The following is a 12,851-nucleotide window of genomic DNA, read 5'->3' on the forward strand; positions in this document are numbered from 1 at the left end:
AAGACATATTCAGATCAATTCTACGCGCAAAGCTAAGCTACAAACAGAACTACAAATCATTTATGCTCGAATGATTTCCAAGAAATGTTAAGTGCATCAACCCTTCCAAAGTTTTTACTTGAAAATAATCTGCAACAAACTTTTAGCAACGTTTAAATGAATAGCTACCATCCCAATGAAAACATGTGAAGTAGGGAGGTGTTTTCCCATTTTGTCGCTGAAGAAAACGTTTCTCAGAAGTATCACCGATAAAGGTAGGCTCTTTGCTCTTGTCATGCTGTTTATTGAAGAGGAAATTATCCACAGGTTTCCATATTTCAACGAGTGAGTCATAGACAGATTCGCCAAAAAAAAGGGGTGGTCATTCTCTGATATACGTCCACAAGAGATTCAACCCCATCATTGTCGTAAGGCTTATTTTAAGGTAATTTTAGATCTACAGAAATATTTTAAGTGATTTAGAAAATTACATTATTAAGAAAGGTGAACTGCATTATGTAGTAGAAGTAATGAGCCCTCAGTCATTTTAAGCACCAGCAGCCACCGGATATTGGATTCTCACTCAGGAAAAGAGTTGCTGAGAGTCCTGATCAACTACACATACTTTGTATTAGTTTGTCCAATGTTCCCCTGAATAACCTACGGCAAATGATGATGTACTTCCATTGAGAAAGTCTAAATCTGTTCGCAGCTTGTGATGTAATCTGTCTGGGATCTTTATTTATATACTTTATTTTTCTTTAATTAATACTACCCATGTTATATGAAATACGTAAATTTGTATGTGTGTATCACATCAGTTCAAAAAAATGGTTCAAATGGCTCTGAGCACTATGGGACTTATCATCTATAGTCATCAGTCCCCTAGAACTTAGAACTACTTAAACCTAACTAACCTAAGGACAGCACACAACACCCAGTCATCACTAGGCAGAGAAAATCCCTGACCCCGCCGGGAATCGAACCCGGCAACTCGGGCGCTCAGTTCAAAATGTTTCGACACTGGATTAATAACAGTTAGAGAAAAATTATGATAGCTTTAGTACTTCAGGTGTTCTACAAAGCCTCCACCCACTTGACCACAACGCAAGGAACGTTCACACAACCATGTGAAACTGTCAGAAAAGTCCTTCTTTTCGATGTTGGTTCGCGCGTCACAGGAGCTTGAAGCCGGTTAGGTCATCAAAGCGTTGACTCTTCATGTGAATTTCTGCACTTTGTTGTTTTGTGGTAGGTTCGTATTGATAACACAAAACTCGTCAACGATGATGATTATTTCGAAAAAAATAAGAATTGCCATTGTTCTGAATTTCAAGCAAGTTACGGTAGGTGTCCTCATGTGCACGTTTTTGAGAATATCTTTAACACTTGATTGTAGATGTTGCTCCATTATCTGAACCGCGCGACTGCTACGGTCGCAGGTTCGAATCCTGCCTCGGGCATGGATGTGTGTGATGCCCTTAGGTCAGTTAGGTTTAAGTAGCTCTAAGTTCTAGGAGACTGATGACCACAGATGTTAAGTCCCATAGTGCGCAGAGCCATTTGAACCATTTGCTCCATTATAATTTGTAACAGAACAACGTTGATACACTATTGTTGCACGTCCACTACTTTTTTTCTTTTGGCTTATCACTCTTACGACTGGTTTCATGCAGCCACCCAGAAATTGCTCTCCTGTGCCAACCTCTTTAATCTCAGAGTACCACTTGCAAGCTACGTGATCAGTTATTTGCTGAATGTATTTCAGTCCTTGTTTTCCTCTACAGCAGACCTATAAACAGGGAAACGGAGCTGTCACAGCTCATTTAGTTTATGTGTCCAAGCACAGATGTCGCCGCTTCTCTTTACCACTAGCTGGGACAAACTATATCTGGTGCACTCTCAAACCCTTTTCACAGTGTGCAGCGCAATCAGGAGAAGGTAGCACGTTATTCCGTCGCACTGTCGAGAAACATCACGGTTCTAAAACATAACATAAAAACAGACTGTGCATAAATATGCCGGACTGGTTTTACGCCGACTTTAGGTACCTATATACACTTCATGGCAAGGATATCAGCAGATTTTTCAAATAACGGTGTTGCGTATGTAACACGGAGGAGAATGAGGCACAGTTAGTAAATAACAATTTTAAATTAGAAAACGAAAGAAAAATGCGAATTATGTTTATCATGTCGGTCATAAAAGCAAGACACACTGATAAATGCAAGTAGTTGCGAAGATTTTCGTCACTAATCCTCTAACGAAATCTTGATTTTTCATATTCATTATGGAAAAATCTTTCTCTCACATAGCCGGTCGAAGTGGCCGTGCGGTTAAAGGCGCTGCAGTCTGGAACCGCCAGACCGCTACGGTCGCAGGTTCGAATCCTGCCTCGGGCATGGATGTTTGTGATGTCCTTAGGTTAGTTAGGTTAAACTAGTTCTAAGTTCTAGGGGACTAATGACCTCAGCAGTTGCGTCCCATAGTGCTCAGAGCCATTTGAACCTTTTTTTTTTTTTCTCTCACATAAGTAGATCCGCAACTACGGAAAGTTTTCGCGGAATTCTTTTGTACTTCTTACTGCAAAGAACTTGTCTTACAGCCATGTAATGCATTTCGGTCAGTTTCATCTGCAATCCGTATAGGACACACACTCGTAATATCTAGAAATCGTGCTCGAAATTGCTCGTTAATTCTTACAACTATTGACATGTATTTTTTAAATCTACCATTTTCGTGGGCCAAAGGTGTTTTCAGACAATAGTTGGCTCTCCCAAAGAGCAAGTTTCCTTTGAAAGGCATTTACTTTTTCCAAGTCAGAAATTCAATTATTTGCACCTCGCAAGTTGTTCATGTGAGACTTAATGTTCACGAGAGATGCAGCAATGGTCTTCCAATTTTGGATTTCTCTTTCCTTTGTCACGTGAGAAATGAAGAAATGTACTACGGCCAAATGGAAATCAAAAAATTCTTTTCAGCGTGTTGCCTCGACTGAGCCGGAGCACTTCGGTACAATGTGGTATGTCGCCGCACACCTCTCATAACAAAGCACTAAGTCCTCGTATGTATATCTTTAGCTGAGTTGTATTGTAATATCTGTTGCTTTATCCAACACAACAGAAAAAACAGCGATGTCCTTAGCCTTATTTATTTACTGTCCGTGCACATAGGTCATGTCACTGTTTGCTTGGAAAGGCTGATTTCTTGAATCCTGCTGACGTCTTGGGACACAAAAGTTCTGCATCATCAGAGAGACAGTATTTCGCAAACCCTCTTTCGGAAAAAGGTTTGAGTGATCTTGCTGTTGTTAATGCAATTCTGAAACTTACTCGCAGTGCAAATGTACTGTAATTGTCATGCTGGAAAATTGAAGATTGTAGGTCGTACAGTAAAATAGGTACGATTGTAACAGAAGAAACGAGAAGTTCAAGAGATATCAATTATTATGACTTGCATTAAAAACCTGTTGATGTGCCTTATCCATTTTCTTAAACGCATTGAACTTGCCTTGCCTTTCTTCGTTCTTCAGTATACTACATTCATCTGTATGAAAAGAGCTGTAGTGTCTTTAAACCGCGATTTTCCGTTGTCCGCCTATTATTCGTCGGCGCAGTAAACATTGTAAGTTTTAGCCTGCCTCTCTAAAGAAGAACTGTAGTTCCTAGTCGTGTTCAAATGGCTGAGAACACAGATTTTCCATTCATTGCCGTTTTGCAATACTCTCCGCATCTCAGTGCGTCTCATGTAAGGCTATATTTTCCAGAGGGAAGCAAGACTGGGTGTGCTTCTGACCCCCTAAAGCTAAACTCCGCCCGAAAAGGCGTGTAGGCCCAACAATATCGTTCGGCCGCCGTGTCATCATCAGCCCGCAGTAATCACTGGATGCTGATATGGAGAGGCATGTGGTCAGCACAGAGCTCTCCCGGCTATATGTCAGTTTACGAGACCGGAGTCGCTACGTCTCAATCAAGTAGCTCCTCAATTTGCCTCACAAGGGTTGAAGGCCCCGCGCTCGCCAACAGGGCTCGACAAACCGCATGGTCACCCATTAAAATGCTAGCCCAGCCCAGCAGCGTTTAATTTCGATGACCAGACGGGAACCGGTGGTATCACTGCGGCAAAAGTATTGGCGCTTCTGTCCGTTTCTTGCCGCGTAAACAAGAAAATGGAACAGTCGCCGCTCACGTGGTACACGTGTCTAGCCACAGAAGTCGTTGTTCCGCTTTGCCCTCTGGCTGAGATGTGTGCGCCTGGGCCGCACTTCCGCACTTTTGCACAGTATGCAGCAATTGGCCGGTCCTGCTCAACAGTTTTTACCATCTACAACTCCTTCTAGTACCACTGAAATTATTCCGTTATATGTGTCTATTCTTGTTGACAATGTTTTCCATGTAATCCTTTCTTCGACGATTCTTCTGAGAACCTCAAAAAATGGTTTCAAATGGCTCTTAGCACTATGGGACTGAACATCTGAAGTCATCAGTCGCCTAGGCTTAGAACTACGTAAACCTAACTAGCCTAAGGACATCACACACATCCATGCCCGAGGCAGGATTCGAACCTGCGACCGTGGAAGCCGGGTGGTTCTGGCCTGATGCGCCTAGAACTGCTCGGCCACAGCGGGCGTCTCGGAGAACCTTTTCTTTCCTTACGTCAAGTCGTCAAAATTTTCAACATTCTTGTGTAGCACCACATCACAATTGCCTCGTTTTTCTTCTTTTCCAGTTTTCACGTGGCGCATATGTCACTAGTTATTCACCTGTAAGTATGGATACAGCCCAAAACAGACTGGTCGAATGCACATACGTTGTTAAAGCTGCCATCATAATGAAGTATGCTGACGTTTCTGATACGCGCCAGGGAAAATTCGTCTTGGAACTTTGTAGATAGACAACATTTGGTGGCCCATTAGCCTGACGCTTTCTTAGGTCTCAATCCATTTCGTCAATGCAACAGAAACGCTGTTAGCGCATGAAATTAGATTTCTAATGTCCATGACATTAATGTTTAAAGGTGACACATCGATACGAACTGCGCCCGTTCCCCGACATGCCACGCCAACAAATTGTGCCTCGACTTAAGTCGTTTCACAGTAGCTGTCTTTAAAACCTTCACTGAAAAATTTTCCAACATCTCTCTCTATCGAATTTCTTGCACGGGCCGGGTTTTTTGTGTGTTTAGCTTAGACGTCAAAAGCGACTGAAAATTAGCGGTGGAGTATTTCTTCGTACAGATATTCCCTTATATATTTGTACTCCTCAGAGAAGCTGTTTCATTAAGGCCGCCTCTTTGTGCAAGAACGTCAATAACCATGTTCGTGTATATTCGTGTGGAATGTAGGTAAGTGTCACCTCATCTTAAGCAAATTCAGTGAAGGCAGAGGTCGCAACATTATTCAGCGTCATCACACTCCACGAGGCAGGACAGACTTCTTTGCATATGTATATTATCTTACGTAGCAAATATAAAATTAAAACATTTATTTCGTGTTTCAACAGTTGTGGATGTGGTCTTCACTCCGAAGACTGGCTTGATGCATCTCTCCATCCCACTCCACCCTGTGTTACTACTGCAACCTACATCCTTCTGAATCGGCTTACTGTATGCATCTCTCGGTCTTCCTCAACGATTGTTACCCTCGCCCCCCCCCCCCCCCCCCCCATCCACCCAACTTCCCGCCAACATTAGATCTGTGATGCCTCGACGTCTCAGAATGCGTCTCAACCGATCCCTGCTTTTACTCGTGCCACAAATTTCTTGTCTCCCCAGTTCTGTTCGGTAACTCCTGATGGCTACGCGATCTACCCATCCAATCTTCAGCATTGTCCTACAGCACCACATTTCCGCAGCTTCTATTCTCTTCTTATCTAAACTATTTATCGTCCATGTTCCAATTCCGTACATTTCTGGTGTGTAGACACCAGAAAAATACCTTAAGAAATGACTTCCTAACACTTAAATCGATGTTCTATGTTAACAAAATTCTCTTCATCAGAAATACTTTTCTTGCCACTGACAATCTATATTTTATATCCTCTCTACTTCGGCGATAATCGTTTTTGCTTCCCAAACAGCAAAACTCACCTACTACTTTTAGTGTCTCCTTTCCCTGTCTAATTCCCTCAGTATCACCTGAATTAATTAGACTTTATTCCATTATCCTTGTTTAGCTTATGTTGATATTCTGTTTGTAGCCTCCTTTCAAGACGCTGTCCGTCCGGTTCAGCTGTTCTTCCAAGTCCTTTGGTATCTGTGACAGAATCGTAATGTCATCGGCAAACCTCAGAAACTTTCTTTCTTCTTCCTCAACTCAGATTCCTACTTCAGACTTTTTCTTTTATTTCCTTTACTGCTTGCTCAATGTACAGACTGAATAACATCGAGGACAGGCTGCGACTCTCTCTTATTCCTTTCCCAACCACAACTTCTCTTACATGCACTTCGACTCATATAACTGCCGTCTCATTTCTGTACAAGATGTAAGTCGACTTTTGTTCCTTGTATTTTACCCCTGCTACTTTCAGAACTTTCAAGAGTAGCAAACGTAAATTTACAATTTACACGAGCATATCTAGTTGGCAATATGTTGAAAGAGCAAGTATTTTGAAACCATTACGAAACTAATTGATCATACACAATGTTGCAATTTTAGTTAGTAGATAACATTCATGTTTTGTGTACTTCACGGGTGCCCAATGTTTTGTGTATGTGTGAATGCTATATGTGCGTCGTGAATGAACTTGTGCTGTCAAAAAAAATTAAGTAGCTACAAAATATTAGCAAACAAAGATTTATAAATACATTCTTTCTCGATTCTGAGTATGTGGTGACTCTATGATGAGCTCGTCCTCTGACGAAACAACAAACTGAAATTTTTCCGCTTTTTTCCACGTGGAATACATCGAATAGAATACCTTTTAATTAGATTACGTTAATTAAATAATATTTGTAACATATGAGGCTTAGCAGTACATATCGCAGATAGAGTATCTGTTAAAAACTTACTTACCACGTTAAACACTCCGTACGCTAGTCTGATCGTAAAGCCAAGCTGAGATGTGTACTTAGCAGCTAGAAAATACAAGGAACCTCCCTGCGAATAGTCAACGATGATTCTAACTAACAACTTGCTATGAAAAACTGTGCAACCTTTTTTTAATGACATTAATTAACAACAGACTGAATTTCGATTTAATATCTAAAGTAATTTAAGAGATAACATAAAATGATGTAAAATGCAGAATTTATCACTTTCTATAATAAATTACTTACTGACATGATAATCTCTCTTGTTCAGTAATCAGTAAAAAACTTCAGAAAGCACTATCATTACATAATTAAGTACACCACTGTAGTGTTCATCACTATTTTTAAAGTAACTGTATATAACATTTAGTTTAGCAAATGAATCAGTGGCGATCAAACGCTACTAATGCAAATACTACACCACAGATTAAAAAACCGTCGTCTGGCGTTAACTTCAGCGATGCGAGACTTTTACGTATTCATCTTTCACCCTTCTAGTCTGAATATTTGTACTAGCAGGGCACAAATTTTGACTGCACCCCTACTGGCACATTTCAGGCTGCGAACTGATGTATATTCTGCTGATATATCGACTCTGGTCTGAGTCATTAATGTATCACGATAATTTACGAGAAGATCAGTTAAATAACTTAAAATCTAATTGCTTTTAACATTGATATAGTAGAATATCTTTGTTTACACAGTGCTACTATTCATTTTCATTTGCTTCAGCCTTATTTTTTAAATAAATATTTATAACGTGGCCTCTGCACAGACTCGATCGTAGATGTCTGGATTCTTACTTATCGAAAACCATGACAATTCACATTTAAAGGTACAAGTTTCCATTGTTATTGTCATTACTTGAAATTCAGTGAAACATCACTTTAACTCTCACACATTGTTGTTATACATCCGTGCATCCTTTCATGGGATGCTGAACTGGCGACCGTATACAGGACTCAAAATTATTGTATAACTTATGTATGTGTTTTTCCCTTCTTCACGCTTGATGGAGTCAATACATTTAGACCTACGAATGGAAATAAGAGGAAGGAAGCAAACCGAGTTGAAACGTCCCCTTTGAACAATTATACACGACTGTGCTTTTCTGGGTTAAAAGTACTTTCTGTGAGATACCAGACGACACAGTGGTTAGTTTATGTGACAACTACACGGTTGAAAAATTATACACGACTGTGCTTAAACTGACACACAATATTTTGTTAGCGCAACGCAATCTGACTTTCAAAATTCCCTACAAAAGAATGGCCCTGACTAACATTTAACTATACCTTTCACAAATCACTTACCTCACAAAAATCTTCGCTGCTCAAGCTACTGCAATACAGCGAGCGCCACTACTGCCAGCTAAATAAAACATTCAAACTATGGAAGGCACTAACTACTGATAGGGATAGTTAGCAAATGAAAGATATTAATAGAGAACAAACAATGTATTTACCTTAATATCATCATATATCTAGCAGTTCACGACAAATTACAAAACTCCGCCATCTCTCTCCCCGCATCCACCACTGCTGGCGGCTCACCTCGAACTGCGCAACGCTACGCGCTGTTCACAGCCAGCTGCCTAACACTACAATGGCGAGTATTACAACAATGCAAAGCAGCCACAGACTGCACACAGCACAGCCAGTGATTTTCATACAGAGGTGGCGTTACCAATAAAAAAACCTAAACAGCCTACTTACATAACCCCCATGCTCCCCACAAAAAATTTTACAAATTGGATTGGGCAGTGCCCAATACAGATTTAAAAAAATTTTTCATAATTACAATAACAAAGAAATCAAATGCACACACTTATTGATACAATGTTGGTCAGAAGCTAAAATTTTCTCACAGTCCATAAAGACAGTCCTGATTGTTCATCACAGTAAAAATGCAGAGTTTTTCTCAAAGTCTGAGCAGTAAAAGAAAATGCACACAGCACAGCCAGTGATTTTCATACAGAGGTGGCGTTACCAATAAAAAAACCTAAACAGCCTACTTACAGAGTGACTTAAAATCGAGAATCTCCAAGCCAATACGGACTACCACGACGTGGATCGCTGGAATATATGAAGTTAGACTTTTCCATTTGTCTTGCATTTGGTCAAAATTTCACATGCAGATTTTAACTATTGCAATCAATATTCTTTCAGATCAAACTCTGTTACTGAGATCAGGTTCAGTATTGTGGGCAGTGCTGATAGAGGAGAGTGTAGTGCCACTAGAAGGCGAAGTGCTCTGAAACTGTTCGATGTTTATTGGCAGCCATTACAAGACATTTTTAGTTGGAGACGCTTTTTCGTCGATAGTATTGCTTTAGTATTTATGCAACCTTGTAATTGTACCTTTCTTCATTTTTGTGAATTTCTTTTTATTTTTTTTCAAAAATGGAAACAAATGAACTATATCAGCAAGCTGTAATCCCTGTAAAACAAACTGACGTAATGTTAAAGATACTCCAGCCTTTAACAGTTGCCGTGAAAACTTAGGTCTCACTAAAAATGATTATTAACTTGCAGAAATTTCTCTTTCACAGGTACACATTTCAAGTTTACTAGAAAAATCGTCCGAAGTTCAGTATAATATGTTGGCTTTTTTCCACTCTGGTTTTCCCTACCGCTTTTACCCTCTACAGGTCCTTCTAGAACCATTGAGGTTAATCCCTGATGCCTTAACGTGTGCCCTATCATCCTGTCCCCATCCATATCTTACCAGTACACCTGATTTGCTACGTTCTTTTGTAGTACCCCATCTCAAACGCTTATATAGTCTTCGGTTCCGATTTTCACACAATCCATGATTCACTACCACACAATGCTGTGCCAACGTATATTCTCAGAAATTACTTCCATGTCTGATACCATTGGACTTCTCTTGGGCAGGAATACTCACTTTGTCTGTGCTTGTCTACTTTTTATATCCTCCTTCCTTCGTCTGTCATGATTTATTTTGCTTCTAAGGTAGCAGAATTCCTTAACTGCGTCTACTTCATGACAAACCAATTTTGATGCTACTTCTCATTACCTTTTTGTTTTCCTGGTTTATGCTCAATCCATATTCTCTGCTCATTACACTGTTTACTCCGGTCAATAAATCCGGTGACTCTTCTCCAGTTTCACTGACGATAGCAGTGTCATCAGCGAATCTTATCATTAATATTCTTATACACAACTTTCAAAGCCACTCTTGAAACTTTGATTCCTTTGTTGTTAGTCCAATGAATAGATTGAAGAGGAAGCCGAAAGACTGCATCCTTATCATATACCGTTCTTAACCGGAGCACTTCGTTCGTCTTCTTACAGGATTATTCTACAGGATTGTACGTATCGTGTGTTACACGCTGTCCTTATAAATTATTCCTAATTTTCTCGGAGTGTCGAACATCTTAAACCATTTCACACTGTTGAACGTTTTTCTAGGTCGACAGATCGTATGAGTTTACCTTGATTTTTCGTCAGTCTTGCTTCCATCATGAAGCACAAAGTCAGAACTGCGTCTCTGCTGCCTTTACGTTTCCTAGAGCCAAACTGATTGTCGTCTAACGGATCCTCAGTTTTCTTTTTCAGTCTTCAGTACGTTATTAGATATTATTGTCAGCTGCTTGGATGCGTGATTTGTTCTGCTGCTTTCGCTACAGTTTTTGCACCTATCTGCCCGGCTATTTTCGAAATCATGTAGATGATACTATTCCGAAAGTCTGAGGATCCGTCGCCAGTTTCCAAATTTCGACAACATTGCTGAAGTGTTACATCTTGGCTTGGTATGCGTACTGGTTTGTTATACTTCACCTCATGTACCAAACACCAAAATAAGTCGCCACCTGAAAACACATTTTATATACAATGAATGTTACTTACTGAATATTCGGCCGTCGTTGAGTATTATTAATCAGGGTCCAGGTAGCCTGTGCCTTGAATCCGTGTGCCTTCTTCCTCCAACTAGGCTCAGACTTCGCCTCCGCACAGGGTACAGGTAAAGCTGTTAAAAATTAACTTCTTTCATCGATCAACAGAAGTATGTCTTTTGTTGCCGAAGGTTACTTCAGGGTTACTTTCCTTGTGCCTGTACAAGATCTGTGACCGACTTTTTTAGAGGTGTCCACGCCTCTTCGACTGAACTGCCTGCTGTGCTATTCCTTATCGCAGTATCCACATCCTTCGCGAGTTTCAAACGCGTTTTATCATTCCTCAGTACTTCAGTATTTCACTTCCTACCGCACTGATTCTTACGCGTGATTCTCTTAAACTTAAGTGTGCTCTGAACCAATACAAAATAATTATCTAAACCTATATTTGATCATGGGTACTACTCGCAATACCATATCTGATTTCGGAATCTCCTTCCGACCATGATGTAATCCAGCCGGAATATTCCCGTTTCTCCGAGTCTTTTCCAAGTTTACTTCCTCCTCTTATGATTCTTGGACATAATATTTGCTGTTACTATCTGAAATGTATTTCTGAACTCAATTGCTCTCTTCTTTCATCCCTACTGTCTAGCCCGTATTCTCCCGTAATCCTTTCTTCTGTTCCTTCCCTACAACTGCGTTAAAACCCCGATGATAAGACCACTATCATCTCCTTTTACATCTGAATTACCTATTCAGTATCCTCATATTCGTTCCCTGTCACTTCGCCTTCTACTGCGGCGCCAGCATGTAACCTGAACTATCGTTGTCGCCAGCGGTTTGTTACGAAATTGATAGGAACTACCCTGTCACTGAATTGTTCACAGTAGCTCACCCTGTGGCGTACTCTCCTATTCACAGCAAATCCGGCTCTCATAATATTATTTTCTGCTGTTACTGATATCACCCTCTATTAGGCTGAACTGAAATACCGGTGTTCTTTCCACTTCTCTTCACTCGGTCTTCTTTTTCAGGTTTTTTAGCTTTCCAATTACGTTGAAACTTTTGATATTCCATGTTCTGATTCTTGGAATATTGTCCCTTCATTGGTTGTTGAATGTTTTTCTCATGGTTACCTCCGACTAGACACTTTCCTCTCGGATATCTGAATAAGTTACTAATCCAGGATCATTGATGAAGTCACTGTCACACTTTTTCAAGCACAAGCCACACGTCCTCTGGTCGAGTTTTTAATATAGTAGTTTCGACTGCGTTTTGCATTCACTTGTCATTATTCATTGCTGATTCATTAGCCTTTTAGTGGCAGTTTCCCACCCAAATGGTGTACTGTTGGAAAAGCGAGGTTTACTTGTTATGCAGGAATTCTATGGTGCCCAATCGTGACGCATTTCATTCACTACTTTAGTTGAGGTTGATTTTGAACCAAGGAGCCAGGGCGTTTTCAATACAAGTGTAAGACACTATCCCTAGACCATCGGCCTTTCTCCAGTCTTGAAACTCTTGTTGATCTTCTCCAAAAGTCCATCTATAATACTTGCAGCTTATTAATATGTCCCTGATGAGTTGTTCAAGCCACTGCTCCGTACAAGACTGTAGTCTTCAATATGAATCTTTTGTTCATCACATTCCCTCTTCATAAGACTGAGTTGAGCATTTGAATGACGCTCAGCCCTTTAGTAATTCCTCTATTAATTTAACACCTGCAGTTCCTTCTTTCTGTTTGACACCTCCAGGTCAGCAAAAATTAAATACCTTTGTTCTCGATTTGGGAATTATTCTTACAACTACAGTTTTATATTGTGTTACTAATTGATTATGTATGTAGTATGCTTCTTGCCTCTTTTGTTGAAACTGTAACTTTTATTTCAGCAGCCTGGCTAAACAAAACTGCTAGTACTGCTTGAAAACTACTGCGTTACTTTGCATGCATAAAATAATTGCTGATGCCACTGTCACTGAT

Source organism: Schistocerca serialis, chromosome 8 (genome assembly GCF_023864345.2).
Source record: "Schistocerca serialis cubense isolate TAMUIC-IGC-003099 chromosome 8, iqSchSeri2.2, whole genome shotgun sequence".
In the NCBI taxonomy this organism is placed as follows: domain Eukaryota; kingdom Metazoa; phylum Arthropoda; class Insecta; order Orthoptera; family Acrididae; genus Schistocerca; species Schistocerca serialis.